The 7517-nt window shown below is 38.4% G+C and overlaps 1 long non-coding RNA gene across 1 annotated transcript; it reads right to left on the bottom strand.

Moving 5' to 3' along the window:
- Positions 1-860: 860 nt before the first annotated feature.
- LOC116528285 lies at positions 861-3481 on the bottom strand. Its single transcript, XR_004258967.1, has 4 exons — positions 3405-3481; positions 3160-3286; positions 2077-2273; positions 861-1960 (listed from the first exon to the last, which is right to left on the bottom strand). It is a non-coding gene; the product is annotated as an uncharacterized LOC116528285 (long non-coding RNA).
- Positions 3482-7517: the final 4036 nt, after the last annotated feature.

Below are 7517 nucleotides of genomic sequence, written 5' to 3'. Positions count from 1 at the left end.
TGGGCAAAGGATATGAACAGACACTTTACAAAAGAAGACATATATGAGGACAACAAACATGAAAAAACGCTCATCATCACTGGTCATCAGAGAAATGCAAATCAAAACAACATTGAGATACCATCTCATGTCAGTTAGAATGGCGATCATTAAAAAATCTGGAGACAACAGATGCTGGAGAGGATGTGGAGAAATAGGAACACTTTTACACTGTTGGTGGGAGTGTAAATTAGTTCAACCATTGTGGAAGACAGTGTGGCGATTTCTCAAGGACCTAGAAATAGAAATTCCATTTGACCCAGCAATCCTGTTACTGGGTATATATCCAAAGGATTATAAATCATCCTATTATAAGGACACATGCACACGTATGTTCACTGCAGCACTGTTTACGGTAGCAAAGACTTGGAATCAACCCAAATGCCCATTGATGACAGACTGGACAGGGAAAATGTGGCACATATACACCATGGAATACTACGCAGCCATAAAAAACGATGAGTTTGTGTCCTTTGTAGGGACATGGATGAACCTGGAAACCATCATTCTCAGCAAACTGACACAAGAACAGAAAATCAAACACCAGATGTTCTCACTCATAGGTGGGTGTTGAACAATGAGAACACATGGACACAGGGAGGGGAGCATCACACACTGGGGTCTGTGTGGGAGAACTAGGGGAGGGACAGTGGGGGGGGTGGGGAGGGATAACATGGGGAAAAATGCCAGGTATAGGTGATGTGGAGGAAGGCAGCAAACCACATTCCATGTATGTAACTATGCAACAATCTTGCGTGTTCTTCACATGTACCCCAAAACCTAAAATGCAATAAAATATGTATTTTAAAAAAAAAGAGATACATCATCCCTAGATTTGGACTGCCTTTGCAAGTGGGCCTGCATTTGTAGCCGACTTGGTACACAGCACAGCAAGAATGCTAGGGATCAGCTGGAAGCTATAAGCCGCCTACCAGCCTCAGAATTCAGGCAAAGTGGTGTGAATGAACCTGACTATTAAAAACAGCTTAGGGAAAGTGCATCAGAAAACAGGGCTAAAATGGGTACAGGCTCTCCCTATAGTTTTGTTTAAAATTAGATGTACTTGTTCTAAGGAAACTGGATATTCCCCATATAAGATCCTGTACCATAGGCCTCTCCCCATCCTCTGGGGATTCCCAGGGACTCCCCAGAAATGAGAGGAAACTCAACTATACTGGCAGTTACAATAATACTGAAGCACACAATTAGTCACAGTGAGGGATGTTTTACACAATTTATGGCATTTGATGCCCATGAAAATTGTAGAAGAAAGGATTTTATTCTGATATACAGATGAGAAAACAGGCCTCAGAAGGTTCAGAGATTTGCTTAAAGTCACATGGTAAGAACATGGCCACACTAGGACTCTCAGGCTCTGAAGAGGACATTCCCCCAAGAGCAAAAGCAAAGACATTGCCCCAGGAGAAAGTTGGCACTTGTCTTCCCTAGGCACTGATACAATCTCATGATGCTTCTCATCACCCATGGACTTCACCCACTCCCACTCCTCAGCCACCTCTGGAGTGTGGTTTGTGAGCTCAAACCAAATAAATGGCCAAGGAAAGACCCAGGTGGGAAGGTATGATCACTTCAATTCTCATTCTCTCTCTCTCTCTCTCGCTCTCTCTCTCTCTCTCTCTCTCTCTCTCTGTTTCTTCATTTTCAAAGCCAATGCCCTCCAAATCACACTGTGCTCTTTCCACCTACTCCAGCCTGTGTTTACCTGTGCTTCCACAGTGACTGATTCTTACGCCTGACCTTGAAACTTTGACTGCAAGTGGGGCCGATTATCTTTTTCCTCAGACTCCAGAATTTTCTGCAAAGCCAGGAAAGATAGACTGTTTTAGGAGCTCATTCAACTCTTGTTTCTCCACATTCTTTGTCAATGATGAGGCTGCTTGGAGGCTGAGCATGGTCTAAGCTGTAAAGAATGTTTGGAAATTCATTAGGAAATGTCTGAAGTTGGAAAAAAAACTTAAGTAACCTGTGCAAAATATTTCTTATTTACATATTAAAGAAATGGAATCTAAAGCTTACAGAGGTTTAAATCCTGCCTAAATATGTGAATTAACAAATGGACAAGCTGGGGTGCTGACACAATCTCTTTAAATCCAAAGCCAAAGCATAGGAAGAATGAACTTCCAGGGACAGTGCCTGGTAACTGGCTTTCTCAAGGAAAAGACAGATTCCAGATCATTCCTTCAGGCTTTAGAGAGCAACTGCTATGTAAACAACTTGGAGTAGAGAAGTTATTGACTCATTTATTGAGAACTACAGTATGAAATATGAAAGATATAAACCCTTAGTAATGTCCTTGATTTTAATTCATCTGTACTTTAGGAAAAAATAGTGCTATGGTTCTGTAAATCAGTGCTTATTTAACAAACTGAAAGCTGTTCCATTTTCAGTAGCATTTACCAAAAAATAGTTACAGAAAAAGCAACCTGGATTACAATATCAACAGAGAATTTCTGCTCCTGGTAATGTCAACAATCATAACATGGATCAATGATCTTTGCAATGTTTCACTGGTGGCAGGAATGACTCCCATCTTGGGCAATTGCTGCCACATTGAACCGCTGATAAACTTTGAGATCAATAAGGAATTATGAAAAACATTTTCTTCACAAACAACTGGGCTCTCGACATATATAATACAAGGAAACTGGTCCTAATCTTTCAGAATACTTTGTATACAACTTATTTCTGATTCACTAACACAAATGCACTCTTGTACTAATGATTGATGGTGCATTATTTGTTTAATCCACCAGTGAAGCAATCTGACAAAAAATTTATATAATCTAAATGAATTCCTATATAAATGGAAGCCTCCTTATTCCTCTTAGGTGGTACAGTCTTTAACTGCTTTCCAGATGAAACCTCCATTCTGGAGTAAATACTTATTTGAATCTGGCTTGCTAATTTCTTCATTTCTTTTGGATTTATTGATCTCACTTTCTTCTATCTGAATACATTCTAAAGTCATATCTGGGTGTCTAATGCATAATTCTCTGTAAAGGCATCTCTTTAAAACTTGTTATCTGGGTCCATATGTTGCTTAGTTATGTGACTATCTGACTTACTGCAGAAAACTAAAAGAAAATTAGTCATACTTACCATGCTTATGGATTTGCTGATGTTCTTACTATTTAACTGTAGAATATTTCTCAACAATGGGGAGAGGAGTTGGGCTAGGTAGGAGCTTCCCTTTGGCACAGCTTCCATTCCACAGAGAAAAAAAACACTAGACAAGAAAGACAAATCAGCAGGGTGATGAAGAAATCCATTGATGTGTTCTGTGAAAATGCAGTTGAAAGCTAAGAATCTAAAGATTCTGTAAACACAAACTGCAAACTTCTCACAAATTATGCACTAAGACTTTGAACTTCAGATGATTGATCTTCAACTTTAGTACACACTGAACTGCTGGGAGAAGTAAAAACAAAAATTTAGTTTAGTATTGATTAGTTTTTAAGTTTCACCTAAAATTATAACTAAATGATAACTCTCACTTCTGGGAAAAAAAAAAAAAGAAGAAATAAAATCAAAATTAACAGAAAGAAGAAAATAATAAACCTCAGCACAAAAGTAAATGTAATAGAAACTGAGAATTCAAAACATTAAAAAAAAAAGAGTTGGTATTTGAAAAGATGAAGAAAATCAATGAATTTTAGCTAGAATACCTAAGTAAAAAGTGAGAGGAAGACTCAAATACATAAAATCAGAGATAAAAAAGAGACATTTCAGATGATATTAAAGAAATACAAAGGATCATAAGAAGCTATTATGAGCAATAGCTATATGTCAATAAATTTAACAACACAGATTAAATAAATTTCTGGAGAAATACAGCCTTCTAATGTTAAATTATGAGGAAACAGAAAATATAACAGATAAATATAGAGTGAGAAAATTAAATCACTACTCAAAGGTATTCCATCAAAGGAAACCCGAGTACATGATAGTTGAACTACAGAATTCTGCCAAACATTTAAAAAGAACTAATACAAACTCTTCTGAAACTATTTCAGAAACTAAAAGAAAAAATATTTTTACACTAATTTTACAAGGTCAGCATAACCTGATTCCAAAACAAAACAAGAACACACACATACACACAAACTACAGACTAACAGCACTAATGAACTTAGATACAAAAATCCTAGAAGGATACCAGCAAACCAAATCCAACAGCACATTGAAAAGAGTATTCACTATGATCAAGTTGGATTCATGCCACAGATGCCATGATGGCTTATCATAGGAAAAAAAATACATATGATACATCATATTAAAAGAAAAAATGACAAAAAACATACAATCATGCCAATACATGCAGAAAATAAATTTGACAAAATTCAATATCCTGTTATTATGAAAACTTTCAACAAGCTAGGTATAGAAAGCTTACACCTCAACACAATAAAGGCCATATATCACAGCCCACAGCTGACATCATATTATATGAAGAAAAGCTGGAAGCTTTTCCTCTAGTATCAGGAAAAAGACAAGGATCCTCATGTTTACCACTTACATGAAATGTAGTACTGGAAGTCCTAGCCAGAGCAATTAGACAAGAAAAAAATATAAAACACATCCAAATTGGAAAGGAGAATTTTTAGTTGTCCCTGTTTGCAGATGACATAATATTATATATAGAAACTCCTAAAGATTCTACCAAATACTGTCAAAGCACATAAAAAATTTCAGCAGGCCCAGTCTCCAGTTGGTAGGGGCATCCTCCCCTCACAGCCCCCTACCTGGCAAAGCCAGCGATTTCCGCCCTTGGTCAGGCCAGTTTCCTGCCCCTCCCTCCTGCTCTCCTCCTTCCAACTGTTTCTGTGGCTGAGTTCTGTCCCTGTACCATTCAGGGAAGCCCCAGCTGCCAGCAGGGAGCTCAGGACTGAGTGGGGCTTCCCAGGAAGCCTCCAGGTAGATTGGGGTGTTCTAGCCACTGCCCTCTGGGGGTTTGGAGGGGGATCTTGAATGAACAAATGAATGAACAGCTTTCTAGGCAAACAGCCACAGCCAGAGAAGCTGTGTGATTGGGAGAAAGAAGCCAGGGTATTCAAGTCTCTCCAACAGCCTCAAGAGGCCTGAAGTCCCAGGTAACCCTCAGGAAGACCTTCTGGGCAGAGACCAATGGGAAGAGGGGGACCAAGATGGTTGAAAGGGAGCTTCTCCAGATTGCACCTCCCAGCTAATGAGACACAGAAGCAGAGTGATATCCATGTCTCCAAACAAGATAGGACGTCCACTCAGAGATCCCACCCAAAATCACCAACTTTGAAGATCAAAGATAAATCCATGAAGATGGGAAGAAACCAGTGCAAAAAGGAAGAAAACCTCAAACTCCAGAACACCTCTCCTCCCCAGAGAGATCACAATGCCTCACCAGCAAGGTAATAAAAATGGTCAGAGAATGATTTGGACAAGCTGACAGAAGCAGGCTTCAGATGATGGGTAATAATAAACTTCTCTGAGCTAAAAGAACATGTTCTAACCCAATGCAAAGAAACTAAGAACCTTGAAAAAACACTAGACAAAATGCTAACTAGAATAACCAGCCTAGAGAAGAACACAAAAGACTTGATTGAGATGAAAACACAGCACAAGAACTTTGTGAAGCATACACAAGTTTCAATAGCCGAATTGATCAAGCAGAAGAAAGGATATCAGAGATTGAAGATCAACTCAGTAAAATAAAAAGAGAAGGCAAGAAAAGAGTGAAAAGAAATGAACAATGCCTCCAAGAAATATGGGATTATGTGAAAAGACCTAATCTATGCTTGATTGGTGTACCTGAAGAGGACAGGGAAAATAAATTCAAGCTGGAAAACACTCTTCAGGAAGTTATCCAGGAAAACCTCCCCAACTAAGCGAAGCAGGCCAACATTCAAATACAGGAAATACAAAGAACACCACAAAGAGACTCCTCAAGAAGAGGAAACCCAAGGCACATAATCATCAGATTCACCCGGGTTGAAATGAAGGAAAAAATGCTAAGGGCAGCTAGAGAGAAACAAAGGAAAATCCATCAGACTCAACAGATCTCTTTTCAGAAACCCTACAAGCCAGAAGAGAGTTGGGGCCAATATTCAACAGCCTTAAAGAACTTTCAACCCAGAATTTTACATCCAGCCAAACTAGGCTTCATAAGTGAAAAAGAAATAAAATTCTTTATGGACAAGCAATTACTGAGAGATTTTATTGCCACCACACCTGCCTTCCGAGAGCTCCTGAAGGAAGCACTGAACACAGGGGAAAAAAATCCTGTACCAGCCACTGCAAAAACAAACCAAATGGTAAAGACCAATGATGCAAATGAGGAAACTGCATCAACCAATGGGCAAAACAATCAGTGACAAAATGGCAGGATCAAATTTACACATAACAATATCGATGTTAAATGTAAATGGCCCAAATACCCCAATCAAAAGACACAGACTGGCAAACTGGGTAAAAAGTCAATATCCATTGATGTGCTGTATTCAAGAGACCCATCTCACATGCAAAGACACACAGACAGTCAAAATAAAGGGAGGGAAGAAGACCTACCAAGCAAATGGAGAAAAAAAAAAAAAAAAAGCAGGGGTTGCAATCCTAGTCTCTGATAAAATGGACTTTAAACCAACAAAGATCAAAAGAGACAAATAAGGACATTACATAATGAAAAGATCAATACTTCAAGAAGAGTTAGCTATACTAAATATATACGCACCCAATACAGGAGCACCCAGATACATAAAGCAAGTTCTTAATGACCTACAAAGGGATAAGAGTCCCACAAAAGAATAGTTGGAGACTTTAACACTCCACTGTCAATATTAGACAGATCAATGAGACAGAAAATCAACAAGGATATGCAGGACTTGAATGCAGAACTGGAACAAGTGAACCTAATAGACATCTACATAACTCTCCACCCCAGAGCCACAGAATATACATTCTTCTCAGCACACATTGCACTTACTCTAAAATTGACTACGTACTTGGAAGTAAATCACTCCTGAGCAAATACAAAAGAATGGAAATAATAACAAACAGTCTCTCAGACCACAGTGCAATCAAATTAGATTTCAGGAGTAAGAAACTAAATCAAAACCACACAACTTCATGGAAACTGAACAATTTGCTCCTGAATGTCAACTGGATAAACAATGAAATGAAGGTAAATATAAAGATGTTCTTCAAAACCAATGAGAACAAGGACACAATGTACCAGAATCTCTGGTACATACAAAGCAGTGCCTACAGGGAAATTTATAGCAATAAATGCCCACATGAAAAATGAGGAAAGATCTAAAATCGACACTCTTTCATCAAAATTCCAAGAGCCAGAAGAGCAAGATCAAAAAAAAAAACTCAAAAGCTAGAAGAAAACAAGAAATAAGAGATCGGAGCAGAAACGAAGGAGATAGAAACACACACACACACACCCAAAAAAAAAAAAAAAAAAAAAAAAAAAAAAAAAA

Source organism: Sapajus apella, unplaced genomic scaffold (genome assembly GCF_009761245.1).
Source record: "Sapajus apella isolate SASKATOON/1434 unplaced genomic scaffold, GSC_monkey_1.0 scaffold58, whole genome shotgun sequence".
Lineage (NCBI taxonomy): Eukaryota > Metazoa > Chordata > Mammalia > Primates > Cebidae > Sapajus > Sapajus apella.
Note: the sequence above shows the minus strand (reverse complement) of the source record. Positions and strands in the feature narration are given on the sequence as shown.